Raw genomic sequence first — 19,132 nt, forward strand, 5'->3', positions numbered from 1 at the left:
TAGGAACAAAAACCGAAACCGCCTGCAAGAAGGGAAGGGGCCTGGGATCTGGCGGCGAGATGGAATTTGGGATTTTTTTTGAGAAATAGGAATTTGGGATTTTAGGATGCAAAAATGCTACACCTACGAAACCTCTTACTTATTTTTTAGAGAAATACGAAACCTCTTACTTAAACTTACGTTTCTTTCCTTCCCAACTAAACATCTCCCCTTGATTTTCATGGGGTGGGCCTAGGCCTTTTTTCTACTCCAACCAAATTAGAGGATCTCCAACAGCCGCCCAATGCGTGGCGCCTAAAAAATGGGTTTACAGCGCGCAAGTAATTTTTTTAGGGCGCTAAAAGACGCTTGTTCCAACAAGCGCTATAAAATATGCGGCGAGCGCGAGTCCAGCGGTCCCAATCAAGCGGTTCCATCTGCAGCAGTCCAGAGTTTGCAGCGTGCGCGACCGGGGGCACTAAATATGCTGCCCGATGTCTTTTTAATGCGCGTGCTGCATTAATTATAGTGCGCGTGCTTTTTGTGCGGCTGCTGAAGACTTTAAATCAGGTCCGCGCGCGCTAAAAACAACTTTTATACCGTGCGTCGTTTACATAGCGCTTATGTTGAAAATGCTCTTAGGGCAAATCAGCTTTTACGTAACTCTCTTACGTAGTTTTACGTAGGTGTAGCAAAGCTCCTTTGAGGTGGGGGTGTGGACTGTGGTATCGGAGAAGAGTGGCCCAAAGTCAGGAGACACAAAGCCCGGATCCTATTTGACGCCTTGACACCAGCACAAAGCTTTTTTTTTTCTGTTTTCTGTTTTCTTTACTTTCTTTATTTTTGTATTTTTGTTTATAGTTGAAAATATTCTCAATATTTATATTGTGAAAAAAACTTTAATTTTTTAAGAAAGTTGAGCAAGTATTTGAAAACTGTATTTCAAAATGTTAACCAAGCATTTGAAATTTTTTGAACAACTATTTGAAAAATGTTAATCATACATTTGAAAAATGTTAAATATGTACAGAAAAAATATTGACCATGTATTAGAAAAATGGTGATTTTTTATCATGTATATACAAATATTAATCAAGCATTTTTAAAATGTTGAACAAGTGTTTGAAAAATGTTAAATGTGCATAGAAAAAAATGGCCATCTATTAAAATATTAATATTTTTATCTAAAAATTTTAATCAAGCGTTTAAACAGATGTTAAAAATATATAGAAAAACAATTGACCTTGTATTAAAAAGTGTTAATCTTGTATTTGAGAACTGTTTAAAATGTGATAAAAATGTTGGCCATGTATTACAAAATGTTTAATTTGTATTGAAAAAATGTTAGATGTGTATTAGAAAAATGTTGTTGACATGTACACAAATGTAGAATAATAACCAAAAGAACAAAGAAAAAAATAATAAACAAAATAAAAAATAAATAAAAATGCGAAAAAAGAATGAAAAGAAACGAAGAAGAATAAAGAAAATAATAAACGAAAACTAAAAAAAGGAAAAATAGAGAAAAACCGAAACGAATCACCTCAAGTAGGACACGCCCCTGCTACTTAGGGCATCTCCAGCCGTTGGCCCCCCCAGGACGCATAAAAATCGCCCCCTGGGGGCGAGCCGGCGATACAATCGGCGCTCGGGGCGGTTTTGCGCTCAGTCGTCGCCCCCAGGCGCCGAAATTGGCCCACTTTGCAGCCCAATTTCGGCGAATAAAGGGCCCATATGGGCGAGAATAGGCCCATATTCGGCGTGGTTTCGCCGTGTCTCGGCGTTCAATTATCAACACAATTATTTCTTATCACATATTTCATCACAGAAAAATCAAATACTTCAACAAAATAGTACAACAACAAATAGTTCAATACAAATTATATAGTTCAACAAATAAAAACTCATATTTCATCACACGGCGTCCCCCTTGAGCCTCCATAGGTGCTCAATCAGATCTTTCTGCAGTTGATGATGCACCTGTGGGTCTCGGATCTCCTGACGCATACTGAGATAGGCAGTCCAAGTTGCCGGTAGCTGGTGATCAACTTCGGCTAGAGGACCCTGCCTGCAGTATGGTTCAGTGTCAAACACTGGGTCTTCTTGCTCGCTCTCGATGATCATGTTGTGCAAGATGACACAGCAAGTCATAATCTCCCACATTTGATCTTTGAACCAGGTCTGAGCGGGGTACCGAACAACAGCAAATCGAGATTGGAGCACACCAAATGCCCGCTCGACATCCTTCCTGCAAGCCTCCTGAAGCTTCGCAAACCAGGCGTTCTTGCCTCCTGCCACAGGGTTTGAGATCGTCTTCACAAATGTCGACCATCTCGGATAGATGCCTTCAGCTAGATAGTACCCCTTGTTGTATTGGTGCCCATTGATCTCGAAGTTCACCGGAGGAGAATGGCCCTCAACGAGCTTGGCAAAAACAGGAGAGCACTGCAGCACGTTGATGTCATTGTGAGTTCCTGGCATACCAAAGAAGGAGTGCCAAATCCAGAGGTCCTGTGTGACTACCGCCTCAAGCTCCACACTGCAACCTCCTTTGGCGCCTTTGTACATCCCCTACCAACGAAATGGGCAATTCTTCCATTTCCAATGCCTGCAGTCGATGCTTCCAAGCATCCCAGGAAATCCTCTTGCTGCATTCTGGGCTAGGATCCGAGCAGTGTCTTCCGCATTGGGTGTTCTCAAGTATTGTGGCCCAAACACTGCCACCACTACCCGACAGAACTTGTAGAAACACTCTATGCTGGTGGACTCGGCCATGCGCCCATAGTCGTCGAGTGAATCACTGGGAGCTCCATATGCAAGCATCCTCATCGCTGTCGTGCACTTCTGGATGGAGGTGAATCCAAGAGCGCCAGTGCAATCCATCTTGCACTTGAAGTAGTTGTCGAACTCCCGGATGGAATTGACAATCCTGAGGAAGAGCTTTCGGCTCATCCGATAACGGCGCCGAAATGTTCTCTCGCCATGAAGTGGAGCATCGGCGAAGTAGTCGGAGTAGAGCATGCAGTAGCCTTGGAGACGATGCCGGTTCTTTGCTTTCATCTGCCCCGGCGCCGAGCCACCTCGCCGCGGCTTTTCATTGCTCGCCAGCAGCTGGCCGAGGGCGGCGAGCACCATGAGATGCTCTTCTTCCTCGACGTCGGCCGCGGCTTCCTCCTCCAGCAGCGCGGCGAGCTCTTCCTCCTCATCCGAGTCCATCGCCGAGGCAGGCAAAACGCCGAACACCTTGCGCTCGGTGGGCGTGTACCCGCCGTTCAACCACGCCTCCGCGGCCGGAAACGCCCAGCTGCTGTGGGAGGGGCTGCCGCGGCGAAGGGCTGCTATTTTCCGGTGGGGAATGGCTATCTAGCGGAGTAGGACGGCGGCCGTCGCCGGGATATAGCTAGTGGTGGCCGAGGGCGCGGGGGGTGCGAGGCGAGTCGGGGGAAGAAAACCTTGACTTTTCCCCTGTCGGTGTGGGCCAGGCGTGCTTTTCCCTAGCGCCGGAGCCCCCAACTGCTCCCCAGCGCGCCGGGTTCGGCCTGTGACCGCCGGGCGGAAAAAAGGTCCGAACCGGCGATTTTCGGCATCCTGGGGGCGCGGCTGGGCCGTTTTTTCAGCGCCGGCGCCGAAAAAGTGGCCTGGGGGGCCCTGTTAGGGGCGCGGCTGGAGATGCCCTTACGACGAATGGGACTTGGGCGGAGTGGTATGCACTTGTATATGTTGCACAGTATGATGGCCTGTTCGTAAAATTCATGTGAAGAGGTTCAGTTAGTTTCAAAGGATTAAGTGATGGGCATAGCTGCAGCTTCACTTGAAGCTATCAAAAACTCAAATTGAACTTTGTTTCGGTACATCTTCCTTAACAGTAGTACAAATTTCAGTGCAGATTAAAGGTGAAGATTAGAATTTACCCCTTCAATTCAATGAAAAAAGGTTAAACAGTCTTTTGTATCCAAGTCAATCTATTCGGTACGTTTGATCTGCAAGTTAATTAGCCCTTTTAAATAACTTTAGGATTTGTGTAAACTTTAAAGGTGTGTACCAAAGCAAAACTCAAACTATATCGAAACTAAGTTTCTTTTTGTATTTTTCTTGAAACATGAAAAAAAATCATACAATCTGGCATCATATGTAAAATAGCACATATATTTGACATATACATCTCCAGACATAAAAAAACAAGCACAAGCATGCTAATTCAATAACGAAGTGTTGCATCTATAATGTATCCTATATATCAAAAACAAGAAGAAAGAGTAAGGGAGATAGATGGGGCTTTATGGAACTCACTTGTGTATGCCTCTGGCCACGGCGGCTTAGCGGTGCTAAATAACATCATATTCAGCGATGCCCCCAATTTGACCGTACACTAATCATACACGCAACGTGTACGATCAAGATCAGGGACTCACGGGAAGATATCACAACACAACTCTACAAATAAAACAAGTCATACAAGCATCATATTACAAGCCAGGGGCCTCGAGGGCTCGATCACAGACGAGTCAGCGGAAGCAACAATATCTGAGTACAGATATAAGTTAAACAAGTTTGCCTTAAGAAGGCTAGCACAAACAGGGATACATATCGAAAGAGGCGCAGGCCTCCTGTCTGGGATCCTCCTAAACTACTCCTCGTCGTTGTCAGTGTCAAAACCGGCGGATCTCGGGTAGGGGGTCCCGAACTGTGCGTCTAGGCTGGATGTTAACAGGAGGCAAGGGACACGAAGTTTTACCCAGGTTCGGGCCCTCTTGATGGAGGTAAAACCCTACGTCCTGCTTGATTAATATTGATGTTATGGGTAGTACAAGAGTAGATATACCACGAGATCGGAGAGGCTAAACCCTAGAAGCTAGCCTATGGTATGATTGTTGTTCTGTATGTTGTCCTACGGACTAAAACCCTCCGGTTTATATAGACACCGGAGAGGGTTAGGGTTACACAAAGTTGGTTACAATGGTAGGAGATCCACATATCCGTATCGCCAAGCTTGCCTTCCACGCCAAGGAAAGTCCCTCCCGGACACGGGACGAAGTCTTCAATCTTGTATCTTCATAGTCCAGGAGTCCGACTGAAGGTATAGTCCGGCCATCCGGACACCCCCTAATCCAGGACTCCCTCAGTAGCCCCTGAATCAGTCTTCAATGACGACGAGTCCGGCGCGCAGATTGTCTTCGGCATTGCAAGGCGGGTTCCTCCTCCAAGTACTTCATAGAAGATTTTGAACACAAAGATAGTGTCCGACTCTGCAAAATAAGTTTCTACATATTGCCATAGAGAGAATAATATTTACACAAATCTAATCTGCTGACATATTCCGTAGTGTGACATCGCACCACGGCCAAGCCTTTATTCGAATCGTTTTATTGCCCCACCTCAGCGTGTCATGCGAGGCGGTTTCCTTGGCACGTCTCGTCGAAGCAGAGATCGTGTCCCCTTATTCCGAGATTCTCATCAATACGGGCGTGGGTAACCCAACTGCGCCGTTGATTATGGCGCTTGGAGATAAGCGAGTTTTACCAGGCTGGTGGGGACACGTAGTTGCGTCCACCCATATAAGGGGATAAGGATCCACCTTTTCACCTACGCCTTCTTCCTCCTTTGCCTATCCATTTTCGCGCACTCGAGCTCCAGCGCCCAAGTCCGCACTCCCCACCTCAATCTTCTCCAGCCATGTCCGGAGTGGGAGGCAAGTGCATGGTCTCCTCCATCACGGAGGGACACATCAAAAAACTGAGGAAGGCCGGATACTTGTCTAATGACATCGCGTACCGGCTTCCCGAAGAGGGGCAGCTCCTCCCCACCCCAAGGCCCCATGAAAGGGTAGTGTTCCTTCCCCACTTCCTCCGCGGACTGGGCTTTCCTATCCACCCATTCGTCCGGGGACTCATGTTCTACTACGGCCTGGATTTCCATGATCTGGCCCCGAACTTCATCCTCAACATCTCGGCGTTTATCATCGTGTGCGAGGCTTTTCTCCGCATCCGCCCCCATTTCGGCCTATGGCTCAAGACTTTCAATGTCAAGCCAAAGGTGGTGCGCGGCAACCAGGCGGAGTGCGAAGGCGCCATGGTGGGCAAGATGCCCAACGACTTATGGCTCGAGGGCTCCTTTGTGGAGACCCTGAAGGGGTGGCAATCGGGGTGGTTTTATATCACCGAGCCGCGCGACCCTGAGTGGGTCGCAGCTCCCGAGTTCCGGTCCGGACCCCCAACGTGGCTCACGTCCTGGAAAGAGACGGGCCTGTCGTGGGGCAGAAAAGTAGAGGTGACTGGACTGCAAACATGCATCCAAACCCTGGTGAACAAGCAGCTCAAGCTTGTCAACATAGTCCAGGTTATGCTCATCCGCCGGATCCTCCCGTGTCAACAACGGGCCTTCAATCTGTGGGAGTTCAACCCGGCGCAACACCGAACTCTGAGCAGGCTCTTCGACACGACGTACGAAGATGCATGGAAGGTGCTTTTCAAGGGCGCCGAGGCTCCCGCATCCGCTACCGAGGATCGCGGATTCAGCGCGCAGCGTCACGCTAGCGCGGTAAGTTGTTTGCACCTTTTACAGGGTATTAGTTTTTCATAGTTTAACTCTATGCGGGATCTAAGCTCCCTTACCTTTGATGGGATTGGCAGGCGAAGTTCGGACAGATCAACTGTCCGGCTCCTTTGCCCGAAGACCCAGCCGATGCCCGCTTGGCGAAGCTGCTGGTTCCGGCACCCTATGTGGTGCCGGAGAAGAAGGCCACGAAGAAGGCCACGGGGACTCGAAAAAGTGCCCGGCGCCAGGAGGTGTCGTGTTCATCATCCGACGGCTCCAAGGCGCATTCCTCCCGCGAAGACGAGGATGAGGAAGAAGAGACCTCTCCCCCTCCAGCAGGGGGAGAGAAGAAAAGGAAGGCCGCCCTCACTGGGGAGGCCGAAGGGTCCAAGAAGGGGATAACCCTTCCTCCGGACTACTCCACCAACGCCGACGACGGCGGAAAGGAGTGGCCGCTCAGGGCCAAGCCCCTGGCGAAATCGCAAGTATCCGGATACCAGAGTAATTCATAGTATTCCTTTATTGCATAGCTTTCCCTTATGTCGAATATGATTATGCAGCCCACCCAAAGACCGACTCGACGCGTCGTCGAGCGGTTCACTGGAATCGTAGGATGTGAATTCGCTTCCGACGGCTACCTCCCCCCGCCCTACGGACGACGCCGAAGTGTTGTCCCAACAGGTTCCAAGCCAGGAGGAGGTGGTCCTGCAGGCGCCGCAAGGCGACCTCCCGGACTCCAGGAGTAAAGGGGATAAAACCCCCCAGGGCTCCAAGTCCGGCTCTAGGCCGGACACCGCTCCGGAACCTTCAAAGGTTCCAGAGTCCGGCGGGCGACCTCCTTCCAAGAGGAGCAAGCCCACCGTGCCGGTGACCCCCATCCAACCGAAGGCGCCGGACAATCTGTTGGAGGTGCTCAAAGGCGCCTCCATCGACGAGGAGCACCGAACCATTATGAGTGCGGTGGTCCAGAAAGTTCAGTCCGCCAAGAGCGGACAGACTGAAGCTTGTGCTAGCCTTTTAACAGGCTTTGAGGTAAGTAAAGAATGTGTAAATAATATTACCTCATAGACAGTAGCCCCTGATGCTCTGTTTGGCGTTCGGGAAGAAAAGCCGAATAGAGGATCAAATAAAATTCGCAGGAGTCTAACAAAAATGAGTCAATATGCGTATGCATGCTTCTCTGCTGGCGTCCGCCGCACTGACTGCGGAAGTGGACCTGCTAAAGCAGAACCTCGAGCAGTCCGAGCAAGAGCTCGGGCGTGCCAAGAAGCAGCTCGAGGACAAGGAAGGTAAGAAATACCGTGTTTAAATATATATAAAAAAGTGCAATTGCAAAAAATGACAGGATTATCGTGGCTATTGTAGGGGCCACGTCTGAGGTGGCGACCCTTAAGCAAGCGATGTTCGAGGCCGAGAAGAGGGCGGCCACGGAGCGCACCGAGCAGGAGAAGTATGAGGCCCAGGTTGGCAAGGTGCGGCAAGAGCTCCAGGCTCTCATGAAAAAACATAAGAGTTTGGAGCTTGACTCAGAGACGCGAGCGTCCGAGCTCGCGGTGGCTGTTGAAAATGCCAAGTCTGCCAAGGCCGAATCCCAGAAGACCCTCCAGGAGTTGGATGCGGTGAAAAAGATAGCGGCGGGTAAGGCATTCTTTATGCAAAGCAAACACATAAACGTGAGTTACTTGTTACTTACCCAAATCCGGAGCTCTCCAGGAGCATTCGCAGATCTTCCCCGTAGCGTGTCCGATGCCGCCGCATTCTATCGATCCGAGGAGGGCAGCTCGACAGAGAAGGTGTTCTGGTCTCAGTATGCTGAGGCCGGACACCCCGTGCCCCTGAGCGACCAGCTGAAGCAACTGGTCGAGCTCCACAAGGCGGCCGAACAGGCCATGAAGGGCCTCATAGTTCGGCTGTGGCCTGGAGAGGCTCTGCCTGGGAGCTATTTCGGGTTGGTGCGGCGGCTGGTGGGGGCCTGTCCAAGGCTCGAAGTCATCAAGCGCTCCGTCTGCATTGAAGGTGCCCATAGGGCCCTTGCCCGTGCTAAGGTGCACTGGGGCAAGCTGGATGCTGAGAAGCTTGTGAAGGACGGGCCACCACCGGGGAAAGAGCATCGCAAGCCCGAGAATTATTATAAGGATGTTCTGAAGGGTGCCCGCCTTATGGCGGATGAATGTTCCAGGGATGTAATTTTTGAGTAAAACTCGCTCGTTTTGTCCTGTGCGCTGAAAACTTGTTCATATGTGCTAAGCAATGCTGTTGGAATTTAAAATATTACCTTCTGTGCGGCTGTTTATCAATTCTGAGAGATGACGAGTCGTCGGCTTCTGCCCCCGTGCTGCTAGTGCTGGGGTGTTCGAGGATAAACCTGAGCGCTCTTTTTCCCATGTCTGGGTCCTTCGAGGGAGGCGCTCAGCACAACGAACAAGGCAATCGGACTATAATGCGTGAACACTCTAACTTAGCCATAGAATTCTATAATTTTAAATTTCGGCGAAGCCCCTGGTATTTGGAAGACCGAGTTCGGGGCGCTATCCACGCCTTGGCCGGACAGAGCCGACTCCTCGCTCTAAGCGGCATAAGTCTTTAGGGACTCGAAAAACCTCTCGAACAGCGACCAGCTCTCGCTTCATCATGACAGTCAGTTTTAGCTTTCTCTACTGAGGTGCTCGACCCAGCTCAACTGGGGCACAATCACAGTAGTTCTCCTAGTGCTACCTTAGCCGACATAGCGGAACGTAAGGCACTAAAACATAGGAGCCGGGCAAACCCAACTATTGACCCAAGACATGATTCGGAGCCGATGCATATAATACTATAAGTTTGGGGTGCCGCACTTGTTAAAGTGTTCGGACTTCTCACACCATATTGAGGGGTACTAAAGCCCCTGGTGTATTTTGGCCGTACCAAAGTGTACGGTGCAACATGTCGTTAAGGAACATATATTTGTAAAAAAAGAGTAATGCAAAAATAGACAGAAGCTATGCATTGTTTATTAAAAAGGGCTGCGATCAAAGCAGAACGATACAAATAATGCGATAAGAAAAAGGTTGGACTATTTAACATGTCCGTTCCAGGGGCAGGCTGCGGAATGGTATGCAAAATAGGTATACTGCTCGTGATAGAGACCACCTGGGAGTTCCGTAATGCGGCATGGCTTGTTTGCTTCCCTGGTTCTTGCATCGTTTGTGCGGCAATTGAACTGCCGAACAGGCCTTCCGAAGAATGGAGTCCTGAAAGTAAGAGAAAATTAAAAAATCAGCAGCCCCTGGTGCGGTTTAAGCCGTGTTTCGGGCGTGCCGTGATGGTGCCCCTCCCCCTGTACCCATGGTATTTCTAGAGCGTAGTTACGTACGCGAAGCACTGGTGTCGCATTTTTGCAAGGGCCGGGGTTGGGGCCGCATTGCTACGCCTGCTCGAAACGTGCCAGGCGGTCTTGTTGTAGGTTACTCCGGGTGCGCTTAACGGTGTCCGGACGTTTAATGGCCGGACTGGAGAACTGCCTGGAGAGGCTGCGTTGTACTTCCACTGCAAGGGCCGCCGTGTGCTCCTCCGTTCGGAGGGAGCGTTCGATGTTTCCATTGACCGTAATTACTCCTCGAGGGCCTGGCATCTTGAGCTTAAGGTATGCGTAGTGTGGTACCGCATTGAACTTGGCGAATGCGGTTCGCCCGAGCAGTGCGTGATAGCCACTGTGGAATGGGACTATGTCGAAGATTAACTCCTCGCTTCGGAAATTATCCGGAGATCCGAAGACCACTTCAAGTGTGACTGAGCCTGTACAGTTGGCCTCTACACCTGGTATTACGCCTTTAAAGGTCGTTTTGGTGGGCTTAATCCTCGAGGGATCTATGCCCATTTTCCGCACTCTATCCTGGTAAAGCAGGTTCAGGCTGCTGCCGCCGTCCATAAGGACTCTAGTGAGATGAAATCCATCAATAATTGGGTCTAGAACCAATGCGGCGAATCCACCATGACGGGTGCTAGTGGGATGGTCCCTTCGATCAAAGGTGATCGGGTAGGAGGACCATGGGTTGAACTTTGGGCGACTGGCTCTACCGCATATACGTCCCTTAACGCGCGCTTCCGCTCCCTCTTGGGGATGTGGGTTGCGTATATCATGTTCACTGTCCGCACTTGTGAGGAAAAACCCTTCTGTCCACTATTGTTCGGCGGCCGGGGCTCTTCGTCGTCATCGCTATGCAGCCCCATGTCTTTATTTTCGGCATTTAAGTTGCCTGCCTGCTTGAACACCCAACAATCCCTGTTGGTGTGATTCGCCGGCTTTTCGGGGGTGCCATGTATCTGGCACAAGCAGTCGAGTATTCGGTCCAAACTGGACGGGCCCCTAGGATTTCTTTTGAATGGCTTTTTCTGCTGACCGGATTTATAGCCTCTAAATCCGGCATTAACTACCATATCCTCAGCATTGTCGCCATCAATGCGGCGCTTCTGCTTGTTGCGACGCGACCTGCCACTACTGTCCCTGGTATCCGAATTACCAGGGTTCTTGGTCATATTGTTGCTATGAGCAAGCTAGCTGTCTTCTCCCGCGCAAAAGCGGGTCATGAGTGTCGTGAGTGCTGCCATAGATTTCGGCTTTTCCTGTCCAAGGTGCCGGGCAAGCCACTCGTCACGGATATTGTGCTTGAAGGCTACTAGGGCCTCTGCGTCCGGACAGTCGACTATTTGATTTTTCTTTGTTAGGAACCGTGTCCAGAATTGCCTGGCCGATTCCTCTGGCTGCTGAATTATGTGGCTTAGGTCATCGGCGTCTGGTGGTCGCACATAAGGGCCCTGGAAATTGTCGAGGAATGCGGCTTCCAGGTCCTCCCAACAACTGATTGATCCTGCTGGCAAGCTGTTAAGCCAATGCCGAGCTGGTCCTTTAAGCTTGAGTGGGAGGTATTTGATGGCGTGGAGATCATCGCCGCGGGCCATGTGGATATGAAGGAGATAATCCTCGATCCATACCGCAGGATCTGTTGTGCCATCATATGATTTGATGTTTACGGGTTTGAAACCCTCGGGGATTTGATGATCCATTACTTCGTCTGTGAAACATAGTGGGTGTGCGGCGCCTCTGTACTGGGCTACATCACGACGTAGCTCCAATGAGCTTTGTCTACTGTGTTCGGCCCTACCGGATTTGTGTCCGGCGTGACGGTTATCGTCTCGAGTCGTGGGGCGCCCACGCGATCCGTAGATCGATCTTGTTTGCCTTGCCTTGTCCTCCAACATATCTCGCAGGTCTGGCGCATTTTCCCGTGCCTTGGTACGGGGTGCGTCTTGAGTGGAGGGCCGAGAGGCCTCTCTGTCGCGGCCACGAGGTGGCCGGTTGGCCGTATCAAGTGCTGGTGATATAGGTTTAAGTGCTTCCTCCTCTAATCGGGGTAGCAACCTGCGCTTTGGGTAGCTCTTGGAGGGGCGTTCGAGTTTATGCTCTTCGGCCGCAAGGACTTCAGTCCATCTGTCGACTAGCAAATCTTGATCAGCTCTAAGATGTTGCTGTTTTTTCTTGAGGCTTCTTGCCGTGTCCATAAGCCTGCGTTGAAAACGCTCTTACTCGACGGGATCCTCTGGCACGACGAATTCGTCATCATTGAGGCTTGCCTCGTCTTCGGAGGGAGGCATATAATTATCGTCCTCGACCTTTCTGTCTGCCGCTCTCTCATGAGGGCTGGCTTCTCCATCCTCCTGTGCTGAATCTTGCTAGAGGGGGTTTTCTTTGGCACTCTCCGGAGTATTATTATCTCCCGTGCTGGAATCACCGTATTTGCTTTGGCGGGATTTTGAGCGGCGCCGCTGACGCCAGTGCTTAGGCTGTTTCTTGGAGGGGTCATCCTTCGCTGTTCCATCGCCATCTCCTTCTTTTGGGGTGTCCACCATGTATATGTCATATGACGAGGTGGCTTTCCAGGGCTCAATAGGCGCTGGTTCTTCATCGTCTCCTGCATCGGCGTCCATACCATCAATGTCTTCGGAGTCGAAGTTGAGCATGTCGGTTAAATCGTCGATAGTGGCTACAAAGTGGGTGGTGGGTGGGCTTTGAATTTCTTCATCGTTCGTATCCCAACCTTGCTGACCATAGTCCGGCCAGGGCTCTCCTGATAAAGAGAGAGATTTTAGTGTCTTCAGAATATCGCCGAAAGGCGAATGCTGAAAGATGTCCGCGGCAGTAAACTCCATGATCGGCGCCCAATCGGATTCGATCGGCAGGGGCGCGGAGGGTTCGGAGTCCGGAGAGGAGTCCGGCTCCTTGGAGTCACGAGTCTCGCCGAGTGCGGGGCTGGTGTTCGGCTCGATTGCCGTTGGGATCGCAGCCCCCGAGGCGGCGTCCAACCACCCATCCTCGATTGGCGTAGTTGGCTCTAAATTAAGGGTCGAAGCCGATGCGGGCGCGACCTCTAGTGCACTGTTCGGCAGCAGAGCTAGATCATGCTTGTCGCGACAGTGCGGCGCGCTCGGCAGTGGCTCGAATCCGTCGAAGATCAAGTCCCCGCGGATGTCAGCCATGTAGTTTAAAACTTCCAAATCTGACCTGACGGCCAGGGGCATAGTTTTCGATCTGCTCCAGATGGCCAAGTGAATTGGCCCGTAGTGTGAAGGCGCCGAAGACGAAGATCTGTCTGGGGAGGAAGGTCTCACCCTGGACTGCGTCGCTATTGATGATCGTAGGAGCCATCAAGCCTAACGGCGACGACACAGAGGAACTCTCAATGAAAGCACCAATGTCGGTGTCAAAACTGGCGGATCTTGGGTAGGGGGTCCCAAACTGTGCGTCTAGGCTGGATGGTAACAGGAGGCAAGGGACACGAAGTTTTACCCAGGTTCGGGCCCTCTTGATGGAGGTAAAACCCTACGTCCTGCTTGATTAATATTGATGATATGGGTAGTACAAGAGTAGATATACCACGAGATCGGAGAGGCTAAACCCTAGAAGCTAGCCTATGGTATGATTATTGTTCTGTATGTTGTCCTACGGACTAAAACCCTCCGGTTTATATAGACACCGGAGAGGGTTAGGGTTACACAAAGTCGGTTACAATGGTAGGAGATCCAGATATCCGTATCGCCAATCTTGCCTTCCACGCCAAGGAAAGTCCCTCCCGGACACGGGACAAAGTCTTCAATCTTGTATCTTCATAGTCCAGGAGTCCGGCTGAAGGTATAGTCCGGCCATCCGGACACCCCCTAATCCAGGACTCCCTCAGTTGTCATCAGCGGCCTGCACGTAGTAGTAGGCACCTCCAGTGTAGTAGGAGTCGTCATCGACGGTGGTGTCTGGCTCCTGGGCTCCATCGTTTGGTCGCAACAAACGGGTATAGAAAGAGGAAAAAGGGAAAGTAAAGCAACCGTGAGTACTCATCCAAAGTACTCCCAAGCAAGGAGCTACACTACATATGTATGCATTAGTATCAAATGGAAAAGGTGTATCATATGTGGACTGAACAGAAGAATGCCGGAATAAGAGGGGGATAGCTAGTCCTATCGAAGAGTACGCTTCTGGTAACCTCCATCTTGCAGCAGAAGAAGAGAGTAGATGGTAAGTTCACCAAGTAGCATCGCATTGTATAATCCTACCCGACGATCCTCCCCTCGTCGCCCTGTCAGAGAGCGATCACCGGGTTGTATCTGGCACTTGAAAGGGTGTGTTTTATTAAGTATCCAGTTCTAGTTGTCATAAGGTCCAGGTACAACTCCAAGTCGTCCTGTTATTGAAGATCACGGCTATTCGAATAGATTAACTTCCCTGCAGGGGTGCACCACATTTCCCAACACGCTCGATCCCCTTTGTCCGGACACACTTTCCTGGGTCATGCCCTGCCTCGGAAGATCAACACGTCGCAGCCCTACCTAGGCACAAAAGAGAGGTCAGTGTAAGTGCATCTAGTGCCCCTTAGTGATTTTGGTGTATTAAAGACTTATAGGTTAAGGGACTAATGCGTTTGTGAGTGTACACAGGTCTATAAGTCTATGAGGAGCTTGATATTTACAGAGAAAGTCGACCCCTAAAAATGAAGTTCTTCGACTGAAGACTTTGGATCACTGAAGACTTTTTGAAGACTTTGAAGGTGAAGAAATTGGTGTGACCTTGAAGACTTGGTATTCGTTCGAGGAACTTGAAGTGTGAAGACTTTTGTTTTCGTAGTTTCGTTTTCTCTTTTTTGAGTCATAGGAAACACCGTACTGTTAAAGGGGGTCGAGGAAATACTAAGGAAAAATTTCCAAGTGATGCTCAACTCAAAATCCTACACCTACCAATCCCTTCGAGTGAAGCCATTGGAAATCTCATACAGTTCAGTCAATTTCTTCAGTGACAGAGACAAAGTTCTTCTGATCTCTTAGGAATTTGTTCTGACTGAGGAGTTAGGAATTCGCCAGTGCGGATTGCTTACATAGTGAGGAACATGATGGCCCTGAGGATTTTGCTACTCAAAATTCCGACCGTTGTTGTGCTATGCGCCAGCTGTCCCAAAATATCTATCCACCTAACGGTCATATCATTGAAGGGCATTTATGTCTTATCATGTCGGGCTGCTCCCTAGGCTATAAATAGCCGCCCCCTACAACCACTAGTTGGTTGGCTGCTCCGAGAGAAACTGACACTTGTCATTTGAGAGCAACCCATCCTCTGAGGACTTTGAGCGAAAATCATCAAGTGAGGAAAAACCCAAAACCTAAACACCTACAAACCCCGAGTGATTGAGCATCACTGAAGAGATTGATCCTGCGTGGATCCGACGCTTGTTACCTTTGAAGACTGTGCTTCTTCCAGACGGTTAGGCGTCATGGTCTAGAGCATCCAAGAGGAATTGTGGATCGCCGAGTGACCGAGTTTGTGAAGGTTTGGAAGTCGCCTGAAGACTTACCACGAGTGATTGGACGAGGTCTGTGTGGCCTTAGTTCAAGGAGAATATGGTGAGGACTGGGTGTCCTGAGCTGCGTGTTGAGGACTGGGTGTTCGGGACTGTGTGTCCTCGAGTTTAAATACTCAGCCACTCCAACCAGACATACAACTGAGACAGCAGTTGGAACTGGTCTACCAAATCATTGTCTTCACCAAGCTTACTGGTTCTATTTCCTCAACTCTTTCATTTCCTCATAACTGTGTTGTGTGCTTGTTCATATCTGTGTTTGAAGACTTTGACTGAAGACTTTCTCAATTTCCTCAGTTCAATTTCTTCAGTCTGTTTGTCTTCATCCTGTGTTATCCTGTGCTTACGCTTTCTGTACTCTGTGTCTGTCTTCATTTCATCATGATGACTATGCTTATATTCTGTTATGTTTACTTTTGAGTACTCATTCCGCTGCTAGTAGTTCTTTGCTAAGGAATTTCCTCACCGGAAAATTCCTCAGTGAAGAATTTCATAAAAATCGCCTATTCACCCACTCTAGTCGATATAACGCACTTTCAATTGGTATCAGAGCAAGGTACTCCCTTGTTCTGTGTGATTTTGGTTTAACCGCCTGGAGTTTTAGTTATGTCGACCGCAGGTATGATCAAGGTCTCTGCTAGGTGTCCTACCTTCGATGGGACGGACTACCCCTACTGGAAGAATAAGATGCGAATGCATCTTGAAGCAATTGATAATGATCTCTGGTATGTTGTGGAAAATGGTGTTCACTCAGTCACACCTTCTCTGAATGCTGCTGATGTGAAGAGATTCAAGCAACTCGAATCTCAAGCGAAGAATATCATATGTGGCCATCTGAGCAAAGGACAGTATGGCAGAGTGAGTGCTTTGGAGACAGCGAAGCTTATCTGGGACAGGTTGTCCAAAGTGAATGAAGGAGTCTCAACTCAGCGTGACTCTCGAGTTGATGTTCTTCGCAATCTCTTCAACCGCTTCAAAAGACTCGACAATGAAAATGTTCAACAAACCTTCGATCGCCTCACTGACATCTCAAATGAGATTCAAGCACTTGGTGCCACTGACATCACCGACCATGAGGTGGTAAAGAAATTGCTGAGATCGCTTGATTCCTCATTTGACACTCTGGCATTGATGATACAAGAACGTGCTTATTACAAGTCACTTGATCCCGCTGATATTCTCGAAAGGCTAAATACTCATGAGTTCCACCTTGCTGAAAAGAGAGATCTCTATGGTTCAAACTATGGCAGAACACGTGCACTGAAGGCCAAGGCAGTATCTGAGTCCGAAGATGAAGACTCTGGTAGCAGCCTTGGTGATCCTGAAGAACCGAGCCATGATCTGGCTCTGCTCGTGAAGAAGTTCTAAAAGTTCTCAAGACGTGGTCGCCTTGGAAGATCCTCAAGGAGCAATGATTCCTCATCCAGTGACTACAAGAAGAGGCTCTGTCACAAATGCAAGAAACCTGGACATTTCATTCAAGATTGTCCTCAGTGGGAAAAGGAATCAAAGAAGAAGAAATACAAGGATTACAGTTCTGATGATGCGAAGAAAAGGAAGAAATCCACAAAATCCTCATCATCAAAATCCTCAAAGCCTTCATATCACAAGAAGAGCAGCTCCAAGAAGGCCAGGGCATTCATTGGCAAGGAAATGGACTCTGAGGCTGAATCTGAAGAAAATGAGGAAGAGGAGTCATCTAAGGAGTCCGAATCCGGAGTGGCGAGCCTTGCTCTCGCTACTGCATTCGTCAGCAAGTCTTTTTTCAACACTGAAGAAAATGACCTCACCAACAAGGCTGATGAAGGGAATGATGACTACGCTCCCACCTATTGCTTCATGGCAAAGGGTGCCAATGTACTCAAATATACCTCATCTGAATCAAGTGAGAATGAATCTGATGAAAACCTTAAGCCCAGCTATTCTAAACTTGCTAAGATTGCTATAAAACAACAAAGGGATTTAGAAAAAGTTCAAAACATGCTAGACAAAACTGATGATATGTTGGATGAAGAAATGGATCGCACTGAAACTTTGACTGAAAATCTTTAGAGACTTCAGTCCAAGCTTGACAAACTTCAAAGTCATCATAACACTCTCTTATCGGATCATGAGAAGTTTTCTTATGAATTTCTTCAAAGAAAGCAAGACCTTGAGAAGCTAAGAGTGAGTTATGAAGATCTTCAGAAGGAGCGCGATTCATTACTTGCTCAACAAATCAGCGCTTCTCAGGAAGAATTTGTTCCTCCATGCTTGAAATGCATTGAACGTGAATCTGCTAATTCTTCACCTGAATGTTCAAATGCTGCTAATGTTTCAAATTCTTCACATGCCTCTGCTATCACTAATTCCTCATCTGAGGACATTGCTAGTATCACTGACGATGCAGGGCTGAAGGAATTGTACATGACAGGCATGTACAAAAGCCTCAAAGGGTATCAGACTCTTTGTGATGTGCTTAAAAAGCATATCCTCAACAGGAACTGTCGGGGATATACCCCGCGGTGTAAACCGGCCGGAAGTTAACCCGGCCGGACTTGGCGGTTTATCTGAAGACCCCGATGACACTTGATGATTTACTGGCGACCCACCCTGACCTGGCGGTTTACAAGCAACCCACCTGGTCTTATGACTCACTGGTGATCCGGCATGCGGGACAGACGGATGACAAGGCCCAAGGCCGAGAAGGCTGGTTCACGTTTAATGGTGGGCCGGTTTAAGAGGAAAGGCATGAGGAACGTTTATCTTACAAGGAGTTAAGACCTGGACTTGTATCCGGTTTGTATTAGAGATAGACTAGTCCTAATCCTAATAGGACTCTACATGTAACCCGCCCCTCCAACATATATAAGGAGGGGTAGGGCTCCCCAAAAAGGGGGACAAGATTCACAAGTTCCACAAGTTGGATAAGTTAGGTTTAGACAATAGCTCTCGAGTTAGAGCACTCTTGTAACCGTGATCATCATCATCAATATCAATGAAGTAGGACGTAGGCTTTTACCTCCACCGTGAGGGGCCGAACCTGGGTAAAATCTCGCGTCTCTCGTCCCGCTCAACCCCTCTCAAGCTACCACATAGATGCGTTGGCCTCGCGACTAAGTCCTGACACTAAGGACATCTGCCGTGAGTTTCTACGACAGTTGGCGCCCACCGTGAGGCCTGCGCACGGTGGTGTTGAGTTCTTGGAGGGATCCTTCTCAGGGATCGAGAAACTCGCAATTGATCAGATGAAAGAGAGTCAGCACGGACCGATCGCGTCGGATAACCCAGCATGGGACAACCTTGAGCAGGACCAGTGAATTCATTGTTTTGCGGTCAGAATCATAATTTTGGAATTGGCAGTACAAGTTTCAGAGAAAATTAGGGTTGCGTATTGCACGACGGGTAGACATGACCTGACGATCCGTCAAATCTGAAGACAGATCGACGTCTGTTGCAGCGGTCGCCGTATAAACCGAGATGATATCTGATTTAAGCAAGATAGCCGGGTCCTGGTCCGGATAAACAAAAGCAACAAACAGCGACAGGAGCAGTTCCCAATAAGATTAAATTGATCATTGGTATTGCTACATTCACGGAAAAGTCATGGCCAGGTATTTGGAGCAGTAGTGCTACTGTTATTAATCAGAACAAGGATCAGCTCCTATTCATCATGTGAAGACATCTGAAGCATTAAGGTACAATCCGGATTCAGCATTGCAGCCAAGAACTCGCCTATGATTCGCCCCTGCCTGGGGTCGTTT

The sequence above is a fragment of the Triticum urartu genome, chromosome 2A (assembly GCF_056163025.1).
Source record: "Triticum urartu cultivar PI428250 chromosome 2A, HENAU_Tu73, whole genome shotgun sequence".
Lineage (NCBI taxonomy): Eukaryota > Viridiplantae > Streptophyta > Magnoliopsida > Poales > Poaceae > Triticum > Triticum urartu.